The sequence below is a fragment of the Anopheles moucheti genome, chromosome 3 (assembly GCF_943734755.1).
Source record: "Anopheles moucheti chromosome 3, idAnoMoucSN_F20_07, whole genome shotgun sequence".
Lineage (NCBI taxonomy): Eukaryota > Metazoa > Arthropoda > Insecta > Diptera > Culicidae > Anopheles > Anopheles moucheti.
The window spans coordinates 26,276,263-26,293,707 of record NC_069141.1 but is presented as its reverse complement, the minus strand read 5'-3'; positions in this window follow the sequence as shown (position 1 = coordinate 26,293,707).

The following is a 17,445-nucleotide window of genomic DNA, read 5'->3' as shown; positions in this document are numbered from 1 at the left end:
TGAAATAATCCACTTACACGAGCACGTGTTTGTAATCTATATAATTTTATACAATATTGTGTAATATGCGAATGTATTAAACGTAAAATGCTAAATGTATTAATAATATACAAAAGTAGAATACTTTTTTGAGTAGTTTTTAAGAGGGGATCCCCTTAAGATATGCAATCTGGAAGTCATCAATGAAGCGATACCACATAAAAGAGAATGAGACCTCTTATTAATAACTACAACTCACTTAGGCGAAGTGATGCAGAGTTTAAATTTGGGTGGATGAGTTGATAGTCGTCACAATGAGTTATAATGTATATGTATATGTGTAACGATTTTACAACCAATACGTAAATTTTAATGAGTAGACTGCGAATTATTGAATTAGTTGTTACAGTTCTTTGTGGACTCAATAGCAAAATTTTAATCTTACTGAAGATTTTACTCACTCAATCATTCTTACACGCAAGAACGGGAATTGCATACTTGTAGGCGTTTGACGTGCTTTCAAAGCCAACTTGATTGTTAGAAGAAGTGCAGAAGTGCAGAAGGCAGACAAACCATTTACATTATTAATGTTATTTCACCCAATTCAACAAACTTTGTGCTTATGTTAACGTGTATGTGATAAGAAACCATTTGTGCATCAGTTGAACCACTATCTTATCTTACCCCAAACAATCCATTCATTTTCGTAGTTGCTACTCGATAAACTGCTCGAAAAAGGATTCCATATCGGCAACGCAAACTTTCGCTCGTAGTCGTTAAATATCATACACCCGGTCAGTATTGAAACGTGACGATGCGAATGCATTTGTTTATCGCTGGTCGTGCAGGGAAAAAGCGATTCATGTTGCTCAATGTGTTGCTGGTCATGTTACCGGACATTACAAAAGGGATGGTGCGGACACTCTTTCTTGTAAGGGTAATGGTGGTTTTCCACCATTCATCTAGCCCTTTCACCCTGCTGCTAGTACATGTCTCCTTTGTTACAATATTGCCATGCAACCATGCAACGGAGCTCACTATTTAAATGGCCACTCACACTTCCTTTCGTCGATACCGGGCACCGAAACCCGTTACGACGATTTGGTTTTTGCAGTGGATATTAATAACAAGAGTCAGGATTGTTTGGGTGTTTGTTTTTTTTTTTAACTCTGAATGTGTTATTATTTGGCTTACTCACACTAAGTGCCCAATGTCGGTTTTGCGTTGTTTTCGTTTGTTGTTTGCATTCACAATTTCCAACCTTCCGCCATGACGCACACTTTTCGGTTCCTCCCTTCCGAAGACGAGCCAACCGTCACGGCCATTGTTTTATGTAGCCGTGTCGTGCAGCATACCGAAAGACTTGCGGGAAAGGCGACCCGGAAATGGTGAGCGGTCATTGTTGTTGCTGTAGCCGTTGTTTAAGCACGTGTTTCATTCCAACAAAATTATTGCACTTTGTTCGCACGCTTCGTACGCCGGACGCTGCAGAGCTCGGGGTGGGGAAAAAGTGCATTCGGACGGATGTGGTGGCTGCGGCCGGGACCGCCACGTAGCGTCCGCACCATCGGTGAAGCATAAAATATGCACATAAAATAAATGGACCATAAGGAAACGGTGACCTCAAAAATGATTTCCTCGACGTTGGCGTTGGGCAGGATGGGTTTCGGTTTCTTATCGTGTTTTTTGTTGAGCGTGTTTTTTTTGTGTGTTCAACATAAACTGGAACAACAAAAACGTAAATGATTTGCATTTTGTTGTCATTTTACTGTTTGTAAAAGCGCTTAAAGTCAACGATTATGATGATGAGTTCCATTAAAGTGGCGACCAGCATTTATGTTTCAATGCTATGAAACATGTTGTACATTGTTCACTGGTTAGCTTGAAGCCACTGTACTGAATTCTTCTAATTGAAATGATATTTTTCAGTACCACATAAATCTTCTAAGTCCGATAAATCTCTCGCATCTCTACCCGTTCGACAAGATTAAGCTTACATTTATCCAATTTAAAAACTAAAACTTGAACAGGAAATTCGTTTAACATTCGATCTCCGAAATTTTGCCACTGCACACTGCTGCACCCCACGAGCTGCACGGCAAGATCGTTCGGAACAAAAGTGCAATTCGTTTTACATGGATCATTAAAAGTGATAGTGCCACGCCTGGACGAGCTTCCGTTCGCACAGGGGAACTGCTGCGAGCTTGAGTGTGCTTGTTCGTGCGTGTGCTCTATGTGTGTATGTGTGTGTGTGTATGTGCGCACGGTGGGGCTTTGTGTTTGTGGTCTCAACAAGACGTAACCCACATAATGTCCCGCTCGTGCCCCCACGAACGTGCCCCGGGAAGTGAAGCAATTGGGTGTGCATCTTTGGGTTGCCGCGGCGCATTCCAACAACTGGCAAAAGTGGCATGCCCGTAATTGAGATCAGCTCGTTTTTACCCGGCAGTGTGTCAAGCAGTGAAACCGGGAACGTGGGGAACAATGCGAGGAAAGTAGAGCGAGAAAAACGGGAAAAGGTTGCAAGCGGTGTAGCTCAGTAAGCGTGAGCGAGTGAATAAACGAACACAAAAATTAAGACAGAAGAGCAGAAGTTTAGCGACGGAAAACTCTGGTCGGATAGCGCAATGGTATGGTGAGTTCGGTAGTTCAAAGTAGTTTACCGATGCCGGAATGTGTTTTATCCATGGCAAGATGGTAGAGATTTTACACAAGCACTAAGAGATTGTATTCCGCACCGTGATGTGACAGCGAACGAAGAAAATATGTAAGGGTAGAACTTAATAATTGTGCCAAGAACTGCGTTGTGCGGTATGTCATTGTAATATGGAGCAATTTGAAAAGTTTTTCTGGAATTATCAAATGTTGAAAAGAGAGAAAAATCAGGTGAAACAAAAACCTCACCCTTAGTTGTCATCCACGCGACCATCTGTCAGTTGGAAGAAGAGCTGTCACTTTCATTAGACAGCTAGTAGTTTAGTAAAAATTTTACACAGATTTTCTTGCCCCATATCTTGTGTGATTCGTATTTTCCAACGAGTTATAAAGATAAATTATTTCTTTAATACTACCAAGTGTGCTATAATTAAACAAAGTTGCGCTTTGACCTAAAATGGTACACAAACTTTTTCATTGTCTCACTATCGCCTACCGCCCAAGGAAGGAAAGGTCGTGCTCGAGTGCACCAAAGTGCAGCAAATGTTAGACCTCAACTTCACCGAGCGAGTTCCTGTGCCCGGTCGTGTTAGTGTGTGTGTAAGTGGAAAGAAGTGTAAATGGAAAAAAATAAACGAATCCGGCCGCAAGAAGTGCATGATAGCAATAATTGCATTAACCCATTACGACTTCCACACACTTTGATGGCAAGATAGCGTAAACCGATCCGCTCGTGGGTCGTTCGGTGGCAAACGAGCACCACCACACCGCGGTATCAAAAAAGGGAGAAAGGATCCTTTGCTACGGGGGCCATCTTGAACCAGCCATCGAACGTAAAAGGAACGCGCAAATGCACTCGGCACGCTCGCCATGGAAAACGATCGCCAGTTTTCGTGCGGTCCTGCAAGAGGTGTAAATGTGAGACTGTGATTTACTTACTTTCTAGTGCTACTTCCTTCGCATCTTCCCAACCATACCGTTTGTCTTTGTTTCTTCGGGTTTGTGCTACCGGCGGGCAAAAAAAAGAAAACTGCATGGAAATCGGGATGGAAAACAAACGCTCAAGTGAATGTTTTCCATCGTCTTTGCTTGCTTGCCACTTTTTTTTTTGTTGAGCACTCTTTGGCTCGCTCAACAGTGAAACGACGCGTTGGGACGACCGGCGTAGCGTAGCGTAAGTATCTGGATCTGGTGTGTCTGTACGCGATGAATCTTCATCGTTTGGCAGGATTCAGATGATGCATTTTCCCGGTTCATTTTTCCCACCACCACTGCCTACACTCCCGTCACGGAACGTTCGCCGAATGGTTCGAGAGTAAATGGTAAATGTGCCAGCAGATTCTCCGGGGCCTGCAACTACCATGCATGAAGGATCGCTTTGATTGGTTCGAACGAAGCGCAAGCAGCTGGAAGATGACATAATATGTTTATGCCAGCAGCATTCAGTTTATGCAACCGGGAAGCTTTTTCACGGTGTGATCAAATGGAAATGATTGTTTTTTTTCCGGAAGAAGGCTATTTTTCACTGCCCGTAAATTGGGCTATGAAATCAAATTGATTGTACGACTGGTGTTTGTAGGTGGATTGTCGCGGATAAGATGTATTGTTTTTGGACATAATTTTTATTCAGGCAGCAAGATTTGAGCGAGCAGTTATTGCATCTACTACTTACTAATTGCAGAAAGTAATTTGTGCTGTGCTGCACACAACTATACCTTTTTATCCTTAGTCGATATCTGTAAAACAATGGATTTGCTTGGTGCTGCTCGAAGCTCTTGATCTGCTGTTTCGGAAAAATTGATTGCACAACGCACATGGTCAACTGCACATGAGCGCCTAACTCTCAGTTTATTCAGCCCATTCTAATCATTGCATATGATTTATTAAAATAAAATACGAAATTATTAAAATCCTTACAACAATAGGAGCGATTTTCCAGCTATAATAAATCGCCTACAGCATGCAAATTGAGAAATATTTCATCATTAGCCTGCCGTCGTCATAAAATCACCACAATTTTGCACCTATCTCATCATGTCTGCTCTTTAGTGACATTCTTCATTTCCTCCATTTCCCCACTTTTTATGGCAGACGTAAAATTCGCCATTTTTTAAACGCAATTGGCGCTCGAAATACTTCACAGCAGCGAGTGCACGGTAATACACCTTCACGTTTACCTTGAACAGGACGTTGACAAGGGACAACCCACCACGGGCATACGGTACCTAAACGCAGTGCAACAAGTGACAAAATGTGGAGAAAGGAAGAAAATACTTCCCTTTTCACTTCATTTCTTCATCCCCAGCCAAACGGATGAACGGGTTTTACGTGCGCTGAAGGGTAATTAATCCTTTCGGTTTCTTTGCCTCCCTTTAAGCGTGCCTCGGAAAAGGGCAATGGGTTTAACCTGTTAAATACAATCTTATAAAGTGGGACGGTAAGAGAAAAGAAAACGCACCTTCATACTTTACTGACCATCGTTTAAGGGTTTAAGGGTCAAAGGTTACGCGGTGAAAGAATGTTGAAAGATTTTGATGAATTTTACTTGCCTTCATCGTTACGGAGACCTATGTCAACGGATGCGTTGCGACAGAGGGTCAAAAAGTTTGTGAAGGGAGAAAACAATAGAAGGTGCGAAAATGGACCCATGGAAGATGTAGATTCTTTAGCAAGGCCTTCCGAGTAGACGCAAATAGATGATAGAAATAGAATGATAGAATCAGTATTAAAGGACGTCATACGGGAGCTTAAATAGGTTGGAAACACTGACTATTAGCACACTGCTTAATTTTGACTGTTTTGTAAATATCCTAAATGTTTCAACAGATCGTGTTGCTATGATTGAAGTATTGTAGTGTTCAGTCTCGTCTTTACCAAATAAAATACCATTGCCTACATTTAGGCGCACTGTGATCGTTTGTCTTACATCTTTAAATATTATGTTTATTTAAGTAATTGCTGTAGAGTAAGATTTATTTTATTCCACCAAAACTTTCTTAGGATATCAAATTTGGTAAATGCGCTATAAAATATATGTCTCCATAATGCCCACTTTCAAACCTCTTGAAAGCATAACTATAGGCGCCAACAACCACCGTCATAAAAATGGTACCATTTATTCGCTCTGTAAAAAGATCTTCACACCATTGGACAGATTCAATATTGCCTTAACATTTGCATCCATTCAACACCATCTGCGTGTAGCTCAAAAATGGAAGTTGATCGTATTCGAAAGATCGTAAAATGAATCCTGATGACTTTTATGCAAATAAAGCACCTCTTCGCATCGCCAAAAGCCAAAAAAAAAAAAGAAACACAACCTGTAGTATGGATTTCATTATTGCATTGGTGTATCATCATCGATTCTCTAAGCATTCACGCACACAACCGTCGAATGCAGGTCGATTCTTTCCCCAGTTTTACCCCAAAAGTTTTCAGTGGTAAAGGCACCCAAACAGGTGGATACGTTTCGCTACATTTCGGTTGCGGCTGCATGTTTCCCTGTGAAATTCCATATGGCTCTCAGAAGGACACACCGACACAACACACGGTTTCGAACGAAGTCAAGGCAAGCCATAGAGCGTAGGAGGAATGCGAATGTGAATAGGACCAACAAAAAAAAATCACCCAATGTTTGAGGCTATACCGCACGAAAGTCTATTAAGATGAGCATTTGATAAACGTACGCGTTCCCATACATCATCTCGTACTGGGCGATGAGTTTATGGTTGGTGATACGAAAGCGGAGAGAGACGGGAAACGATCAGGATGTGGATCGGTGGACCGGTTTAAGGCTTGTTTCGACATGCAATGGCTCTTTAGTTGGACAACTGAAAGCCCCGTACGGTTTGAGTTATGGTACAGATAAGCGAAGGATTATTCACACCGGATTTTCACTTTAACTTGCATGCGTTTTTTTTATTTTGCGTGTGCCTTTTTTCTCTTGCTCCCTTATTCAAACTCTCTTCAAGCGGAAGCTCAATTCTACGCAAGAAAGTCAAGGTGAAGCAGCTGGTTAAAAAGAAAAAAAGTGCACTTACCACCATTCAGGGCCCGTAGTCTCGGAGTCGCATCTTGCGGATAGTTGTGTGCGGTGGGTGGTGTGTTTAAGGAAGTATGGATTCCTTTTTCACACCCAACATCAACCCAAGGCCAGCATCGTGAGCGGTGGAAATATGGTTTCCGGCTAGATTTATTGAGGTTATGTAAATATTGGACATGGTAGCATATCGTGCTGCCCTGTTGCGGTCGCTCGCTAGTGAGGGTGGAAAGTTGCGTTCTTTTTCGAAACGTCTCACAGGCTGTCCCATCGCGAAGCATTACCATAAAATGATAAATGATGCAATGATGTGAAAGTTTCACTCTGGAAAACCCTGTTTTAATGTCTTTCGTAACGTACTTTTAATTTGCTAACGGTTGATTGGTATAAAACTTTAGTCTGTCTGAGTGAGTTACTTTGCCTTAGATTATACCTTCAACTTCCTGTCAGAGTAAACTTACCCCAAAAACATATTTTTCATTACATTTCAATTAAGTACTACCGTACCATGATGGTTCAAACTATGAATACAACTATTTCAGTTGAATTGGACAAAAAACTCTTACCTTGTTACTAATCACACTTCTGTTTATAGGTTATCGGTTCAATTTAAGTCTAGACATACCATATCAGAAATCAGAAAAGCTCGTCGACCCAGAGACGCAAAAATGGCTGTGTTTGCATGTAACATCTGGGATCATCCTCATGCCCCATACTCTCTCAAAAAACAATGCAAACCTGTAGTAAATGCAAGAAAATCATGAACAGAAATCGACTTCCCAAAACAACTGCTCTCAAAGGCGCTTCGTTTTTCCAAAAGCTAAAGAGCTTTCCATTCAGCTAAAGCGATTTTTAAGAGGCTTCAAATATTCAAATTCTGACGAATGAAGTGATTATAGTTACTTAAAATCCTAGTGCATTCAACCACTCTGAATCTGTCTGTAAATATAAAACACGGATCCGGTAGGTTTACATCGATGAGATTACAGTGAAATGGAATGTAGTGGGTTGATAATGGAAACTTCGAATGAAATAGTACAATGGGAATTGAATTGTGTTTTGATTATTTGGATTGAGGTAACTCGAAACTGAATCCTCAAAGCCGTGCTAGTTGTTAGTTGCACTATTCGTACACACCCAATACCTTGAGGTTTCCTTCAATCAATCAATCAATCGACTACAATGAAGTTAATGGAACAAGTTTCCGTTTTCAACACTGCACAAAGCATTCAACCAGCTGGCTCTGTTGAATCAAAATATTTTCAAATTAAATACTAATTCCAAGAGCTTAAACTACAGCACGAACACTTAACTCACCCTGCTACTCGTCAGCGCTGCACTAGAAAAACCGAAAAATAAATAAGCATCGACGAGCAAATTCAATAACAACTCGTTGGTTTTAATGTCGCGTACGCAAAATTGCTACCCCATTCATTCGAATCGCATTGTTTCGCTTACAGTGGCGACGAAAGTGGGCGCACCATTCCAAGAATCGCGCGTACACGCTTATCACCTTGGCAGTTTCTAGATTACAACTTTTATTTATTATTTTCCAGCCAGCATTCCTTCCGTTCCTCTGCCGCCACGGTCCGTACACGGGGGGACTGCCAACGACGGTGGCACATTGTTGCAACTGCCCCGAGCGGTTAATGCAGCAGTAGCAATTGCGAGCGGAAAAAGAAAAAAAACGTACACAGCAGCGCAAAAGGACACCGAAAGGACTATCAACACCACCATTACCGATAGTTGTACCAGTGCTAGCTCGATTAGCGTCCGAAGAACGACGCAAACGGAATCATCCTCGAAAGCTGTTCTCCCGTATTCGTTTAACCTTTCGCTTGCAGCGTCCACTTTTGCTTGTACGTTTCTTGCAACATTTTCTTAATTTTAATGCTTTGCGCGTTTCGCGCGTCGTCGAACGCGCACGCGGTACGCGGTTGCATTTGCTTCGCTGCGTTTTTTATAGCTTTTGATAGCCCTCCGCACCTAGCCTGGAGCTGCACTTTTGATCCGCTTGAGATCGTCGGCCAACGGGCAGCAGTAGCAGCAGCAGCAGCAGCAGATGATAGTGAACTTTTCCCTCCCGGACGCATCGGTAAGTAACCGCTTTCTGTGCTTTGTTTTACTATGTCCACCACCCTTTACGAGCGTCCGAATGAAGGCGCGTGCCTGTGTCTTCATCTACATGTAATTGAATTTTAAAAGTGCAGAAAATAATTGAAAACTTTGCACGATGCCCATCCACCGGCATCCAAGCACCACTCCGCCGGTATACGAACGGCTCCTTGGATGGGCGTTTACGAAAAGAAATTCTCATCTTTACAGCTTCAAGCGCACACGGTGCACGGCCAGGAGGGCTGGTAGACAACAGCTCATCCCCGGTGCGTTCCGGGTTGTGTCACAATTTCGGTGCAGAGTGGTCTGCCATCTTCTTCACGATAAAGTTTTCCGCCCCGTTTCCCGCTGCGTAACAGTAGCGGAATGTTCCGCGCTGGGCGTGCTGAACCGGAAGTGTTTTCGGAGCAAAGAAAAGAGATTAAGTCTCATTTTACTTACACATTGACAGTATCGTCCTACCCCAACAGAGGCCACTGCTGCGCTACGTACCTTTTCTGCCGGTCGGCGTTTGCTGCCAAAAATTTGTGCAGCGTCCATTTGGTCGGTGTTATCGGTGAAAGCGTTGCACTTTCCCAAGGGTGCGTTTATTCTCGGGCGAAATGTTTTGTTTTGTCACCTTCGAGAGCGGGTGGAGCTATTACGGTTTGGTGAATCGGACGAAATGACTGCAATTAGCGCCCTTCTTTTCTTGGCAAAAAAGTTATCACTAGGATCCAAGGCGACTTTGAACCGGATTTGTATGAGAATATAATGAAGAATGAAGTCTGTTGACTAATAGCTTTTTAACAAACTTTCTAGTTGTTGTTCAACGTAGTGAGCTGCGTGAAACGATTAATGTTGAATTGCTTTCTTTTCTAAGCGGGAAGCATCCTGGTATTGACATATTTACCTTGGAGTTTATAATTCAAGGTATCTTGTAACACTTAGCTAGGATATTTGAGAAGAACGTTTCATATAAGAATGAAAAATTCTGTTAATATTTTATATACATTTAAATTATATTGGAAAATTACGACGTCATTTCGAAAATAATTCATATTGCAATTAAAATTATAAATTTTTGTTTTGTTGACAGGCCGATTTATTGCGGAATAAGCACTGCCGTACAGAATTTACGAAGGAACAGAATGATCACAATTTACAAACGATTGCCGAAGAAAGAGATTATTCGAAGAAGACACGCTCTCACATTCGTCATAATTTAATTGTAATCACTATTAAAAAAATTCAACTTGAGTAATGTTTGCGGCGCCTTAATCACAAATTGAGACATTGGATTATAACATATGCGTTACATAAGGAATACTGATTTATCTTTAGCCTTAACTTTAGGTTTAGTTTAACACACGAATTTAAACTATGCGTCAATCATTAGTCGTATATACTCATTGTTTAATATAAACGCCAAAAAGTATGCAATATGATGTAAAAAATAACAGAAATTTAATTGATGACTACAGACATTTCGTTAGTTTTATTGACTCGCGAAAAGTGAGGTTAACATATAATTCATTGTAGAAAATGATAAGGCATTCAAGATAATCAATTGAATAGTTTCAGGTGAAAACTGCCAGAAAATAATGGCTAGTTTTCTTACCTTTTTAAAAAGCTGGCTCTGACAAAGGAAGGTTTTCCAATTTTTCCTTTTTAGCTCTATGATCTGGCCATTTACATACCAGTTTACACAAATTATACAAATCTTAACATGTGCCCACCGTTAATCCTTTAACTTGCAAACAAATACGAAATAAGGTATGTTTACAAATCAAACCTTTCACCATTTCACGAAGATCATATCGCAAACTCAGCAAATATTTCTTTGTTTTTTGTATAAACAAAAAACCTTATTAAGCAACAAACAACTCGAGTGGCTACAAAAACTAACCTCAACTAGGAACATTGTCGACCTTCCCCATCGTTTGTGTATTGATCAAACAATGGCACATTTGTACGGACTCTTATCTACGAGATTGCATCTTGTACTACGAGTGAAAGCACTATTCGCAAAAGGCAAACTAGCCGATACGTTACGGGAAAGGAAAAAGGGAAAGACCTATTCAAACACCTAAAACATTCCTGACAAAAAGACTTTCCTCCTAGGTACGAATTCAGCGCGCAAGCGAAAGAGAAAAAGTCAACGAGCGTAAATCTCTTTCTCGTAAATAAATAAGCATAAATTGAGTTACTGGCCAGAAAATTCCGACACTGATAAATTTCCACACTTCCGCATTACCGTGTGCAAAAGTTCGAGCGAGGGATTTTTCTTGGTGCTTGGTGTACGGTTTCTTTATCTTCTGTTCTTTCTCGTTCCTTTCAAACGTTTTCACAGTGTTTTTTTTTCGTTTGATCTAGCCTTCCCATCGAATTACTCCCCAAGCAGGCGAGGAAAGTCAACACGAACGCAAGCTTCAGAACTTTGCACCGAAGCAACCGAAACGCCCGTTCCGGATGGTTTGTTACATTCGTTCTAGGCGTCAAAGCGATAGATTCGGTAAGGGAGAACGCCAAAAAAAAGTGTGTCCGTAGTGTGTCCTAAGCAGTCGAACAGCAGCAATAATAAAAGATATACGCACACAAACATACACGTAGCGTGCAGCACCCACTTGTCCCATTCGGCGGTCCACCTTTAGGGCTTGCCTTCAAACATCACCCCTAATAGCAGCTTGTGTGCACTTCAGGTCCTTGAAAGCGACCTCGAAAGACACCAGACAAACAAATGTGTCCGTTCGGCCCAGCGTGGCGCCATCGTGAAGCTCTGTTTGTGCCGGTGTGAGTGTCCAGAGTGGCTTCTTTACATGGTTACATATCCACCAAGCAATGTGTTGCAATGTGCGAATGGCCACCCCAAGCATTGACCGGTCGTTTTTCTTTTATTTTGTTCCTTTTTTTCTCAAACACTTCCACAAACAAGTGATAGGGACGATTAAGGGCAAGCAGGAAAATTTATTCGAATCTGATTGGGATAACCTTTCATCTTGTTTGTCTTTCGATTGGGATAGGTAAGAGAAACAGAGAAAGAGAGTGAAAGTAAGAAGCAATCTTTAAGGGAATGTAGGTGTTTTGCTTCCTTTTCAAATTGTACAGGAATGGGAGAACTCTAATAGAGCTTGTTCTCCTTTCCCATCGCTTTCGTTCGATCCCGTGGGAAGTGATCATATGCTGAGTAAACGTTTTCGGTTCGATAGAAGCCGGGAGAGCTGATAACAAATAAGAAAGATAAAAGTGCACAAGAAAGATCGTTCACGCGATTCAAGGCGAACATGTTTATTTGTAACACGGACGAATTAATCGAACCGGGTTTCGTTTTCAATCGCACCCGAACGCAAGAAATTTGTCTTGAACGGTCAGAACATTTGGTAAAAAAGATACTGATTAAAATATTAAATTTTACTATTATATACTCTAGTTTCTGATTGAATATGTTTAATGGGATACAGTGGGTTCAAACTGTTACATGAGCTTTATGAAAAGATGGGACCATGTGCGCCAGTAAGATATGTGATGTGTAATATTTTTGCAAAGAATGCAAAGAATAATGAATGACCTGATGACTTTGGCTGCTATAAGGGCTCATTAAATTATTACGTAACGCAAAAATTGTCAATTTTCGACCCCCTCCCCCCTATTGTAACAAAACGTAACACTGGACGCAGTGGAGGATCAATCCGCTTGGAGACCCAGGGCGGAATTATAGTTGGGGGCCTCTAATTTTAAAAACATCGCATAACAAAACAACGCATTAAATAGCAAATAGCAAATAATAATAATAATTGTTATGCACAGCCGGTAAGATTTGAATAGCTTTTAGCATTTGAAAACTAAAATGCTAGGTAAGGTTTTTGTGTTGCAAGACTACCTCCATAATCGAACAAACACCAGCAAAGTCTCTGAAAAAAAGCTCCCTTGCGTACACCTCAGGGTTATGTTGCGTAGCCCTGTAAAGGGGCCTAGTAAGCTAGTCTATATATAATCGTTTGTATGCGCTAAGGAGAACCATAACGCCACTACTTGGATCACATTTTCTACGATTTACGTACATTTACGATTCCTGATTAGTCCAACCTGATCGCTTCTACGATTTTTCGCCCAAGGTACAATTTTCAACAATCTTCGTACTTCTTCGGTAACAATCAGAAAAATTTCTTAGAAACCTGTTTCGCTCATGTTGATGTTTTAGTCGATAAACAACACAATTGTTTTCAGATTTCCGATACAGGAAAGCATGTTTTTCAAAAGGTAACATCTGCAGTGTGGAATAAATTTGCCCATTACTATTGCATTGCATACTATCAAACCTGTGAGAGCGATCACGCTAGTGTAAGGAAGATGGATAACACGGAAAACATCCTTCATTGCGCTCAAACTTTCCGTCGGCTAGTACGAAATTCCATACAAACCAGCTATTTTCAGATTGCCGATACAAGGAAAGCATCCACGGAAGAGGTAGCACCTAGTACACCAATTTTGGTCGAAAACCGCCGAAAGGTATGCAATATTCAAAACATTAACTTTCCGGTTAATCGAGAAAAATTTCTTCGAAAACTATCAGTTTCCGAATGCATAGTACCAGGAGAGCATCCACGCAAGAGGTAGCACCTAGTACAGCAATTTTGCTCAAAAACCGCCGAAAGTTATGCAATGTTTAAACACTAACTTTCCCGTCGGTCGTGAAAAATTTCATGGAAAACTACCAGTTCTCGAATGTATAGTACCAGGAGAGAATCCACGGAAGAGGTAGCTCCTGGTACTGCGCCGGAAGGTATGCAATCAACTTGCAATGCAAAGCGCCGTAAGGTATGCAATCAACTTGCAAAGCAATGCGCCGTAATGTATGCAATGTTTATACACTAATTTTTCATACAAACCAGCTGTTTTCGGATTTCCGATACCAGGAGAGCATGTCTCTAAAGAGGTGACATCTTCCTTCCCCCTCCCCCCTTCCCACTCCACCCTTCGCCGTCACCCCTTCCCCTTCCCCCCTTCCCCTTCCCCCCCTTCCCCCAACACCTTCACCTTTCAATATGGCGACCAAGATGGCGGCCAAGATGGCGGCCAAGATGACGGCCAAGATGGCGGACAAGATGGCGGACAAGATGGCGGCCAAGATGGCGAACAAGATGGCGACCAAGATGGCGGACAAGATGGCGGACAAGATGGCGGACAAGATGGCGGCCAAGATGGCGGACAAGATGGCGGACATGATGGCGGACAAGATGGCGGACACAAGATGGCGGACAAGATGGCGGCCAAGATGGCGGACAAGATGGCGGACAAGATGGCGGACAAGATGGTGGACAAGATGGCGGACAAGATGGCGGACAAGATGGCGGACAAGATGGCGGACAAGAAGGCGGACAAGATGGCGGACAAGATGGCGGACAAAATGGCGGACAAGATGGCGGACAAGATGGCGGACAAGATGGCGGACAAGATGGCGGACAAGATGGCGGACAAGATGGCGGACAAGATGGCGGACAAGATGGCGGACAAGATGGCGGACAAGATGGCGGACAAAATGGCGGACAAGATGGCGGACAAGATGGCGGCCAAGATGGCGGACAAGATGGCGGACAAGATGGCGGCCAAGATGGCGGACAAGATGGCGGACAAGATGGCGGACATGATGGCGGACAAGATGGCGGACACAAGATGGCGGACAAGATGGCGGCCAAGATGGCGGACAAGATGGCGGACAAGATGGCGGACAAGATGGTGGACAAGATGGCGGACAAGATGGCGGACAAGATGGCGGACAAGATGGCGGACAAAATGGCGGACAAGATGGCGGACAAGATGGCGGACAAGATGGCGGACAAAATGGCGGACAAGATGGCGGACAAGATGGCGGACAAGATGGCGGACAAGATGGCGGACAAGATGGCGGACAAGATGGCGGACAAGATGGCGGACAAGATGGCGGACAAGATGGCGGACAAGATGGCGGACGCAAGATGGCGGACAAGATGGCGGCCAAGATGGCGGACAAGATGGCGGACAAGATGGCGGACAAGATGGTGGACAAGATGGCGGACAAGATGGCGGACAAGATGGCGGACAAGATGGCGGACAAGATGGCGGACAAGATGGCGGACAAGATGGCGGACAAGATGGTGGCCAAGATGGCGGACAAGATGGTGGACAAGATGGCGGACAAGATGGCGGACAAGATGGCGGACAAGATGGCGGACAAGATGGCGGACAAGATGGCGGACAAGATGGCGGACAAGTTGGCGGACAAGATGGCGGACAAGATGGCGGACAAGATGGCGGACAAGATGGCGGACAAGATGGCGGACAAGATGGCGGACAAGATGGCGGACAAGATGGCGGACAAGATGGCGGACAAGATGGCGTACAAGATGGCGGACAAGATGGCGGACAAGATGGCGGACAAGATGGCGGCCAAGATGGCGGACAAGATGGCGGACAAGATGGCGGACAAAATGTCGGACAAGATGGCGGACAAGATGGCGGACAAGATGGCGGACAAGATGGCGGACAAGATGGCGGCCAAGATGGCGGACAAGATGGCGGACAAGATGGCGGACAAGATGGCGGACAAGATGGCGGCCAAGATGGCGGACAAGATGGCGGACAAGATGGCGGACAAGATGGCGGACAAGATGGCGGCCAAGATGGCGGACAAGATGGCGGACATGATGGCGGACAAGATGGCGGACAAGATGGCGGACAAGATGGCGGACACAAGATGGCGGACAAGATGGTGGACAAGATGGCGGACAAGATGGCGGACAAGATGGCGGACAAGATGGCGGACAAGATGGCGGACAAGATGGCGGACAAGATGGCGGACAAGATGGCGGACAAGATGGCGGACAAGATGGCGGACAAGATGGTGGACAAGATGGCGGACAAGATGGCGGACAAGATGGCGGACAAGATGGCGGACAAGATGGCGGACAAGATGGCGGACAAGATGGCGGACAAGATGGCGGACAAGATGGCGGACAAGATGGCGGACAAGATGGCGGACAAGATGGCGGACAAAATGGCGGACAAGATGGCGGACAAGATGGTGGACAAGATGGCGGACAAGATGGCGGACAAGATGGTGGACAAGATGGCGGACAAGATGGCGGACAAGATGGCGGACAAGATGGCGGACAAGATGGCGGACAAGATGGCGGACAAGATGGCGGACAAGATGGCGGACAAGATGGCGGACAAGATGGCGGACAAAATGGCGGACAAGATGGCGGACAAGATGGTGGACAAGATGGCGGACAAGATGGCGGACAAGATGGCGGACAAGATGGCGGACAAGATGGCGGACAAGATGGCGTACAAGATGGCGGACAAGATGGCGGACAAGATGGCGGGCAAGATGGCGGACAAGATGGCGGCCAAGATGGTGGATAAGATGGCGGACAAGATGGCGGACAAGATGGCGGACAAGATGGCGGACAAGATGGCGGACAAGATGGCGGACAAGATGGCGGCCAAGATGGCGGACAAGATGGCGGACAAGATGGCGGACAAGATGGCGGACAAGATGGCGGACAAGATGGCGGACAAGATGGCGGACAAGATGGCGGACAAGATGGCGGACAAGATGGCGGACAAGATGGCGGACAAGATGGTGGACAAGATGGCGGACAAGATGGCGGACAAGATGGTGGACAAGATGGCGGACAAGATGGCGGACAAGATGGCGGACCAGATAGCGGACAAGATGGCGGACAAGATGGCGGACAAGATGGCGGACAAGATGGCGGACAAGATGGCGGACAAGATGGCGGACAAGATGGCGGACAAGATGGCGGACAAGATGGCGGACAAGATGGCGGACAAGATGGCGGCCAAGATGGCGGACAAGATGGCGGACAAGATGGCGGACAAGATGGCGGACAAGATGGCGGACAAGATGGCGGACAAGATGGCGGACAAGATGGCGGACAAGATGGCGGACAAGATGGCGGACAAGATGGCGGACAAAATGTCGGACAAGATGGCGGCCAAGATGGTGGACAAGATGGTGGACAAGATGGCGGACAAGATGGCGGACAAGATGGCGGACAAGATGGCGGACAAGATGGCGGACAAGATGGCGGACAAGATGGCGGACAAGATGGCGGACAAGATGGCGGACAAGATGGCGGACAAGATGGCGGACAAGATGGCGGACAAGATGGCGGACAAAATGGCGGACAAGATGGCGGACAAGATGGTGGACAAGATGGCGGACAAGATGGTGGACAAGATGGCGGACAAGATGGCGGACAAGATGGCGGACAAGATGGCGGACAAGATGGCGGACAAGATGGCGGACAAGATGGCGTACAAGATGGCGGACAAGATGGCGGACAAGATGGCGGACAAGATGGCGGACAAGATGGCGGCCAAGATGGTGGATAAGATGGCGGACAAGATGGCGGACAAGATGGCGGACAAGATGGCGGACAAGATGGCGGACAAGATGGCGGACAAGATGGCGGACAAGATGGCGGACAAGATGGCGGACAAGATGGCGGACAAGATGGCGGACAAGATGGCGGACAAGATGGCGGACAAGATGGCGGACAAGATGGCGGACAAGATGGCGGACAAGATGGCGGACAAGATGGCGGACAAGATGGCGGACAAGATGGCGGACAAGATGGCGGACAAGATGGCGGACAAGATGGCGGACAAGA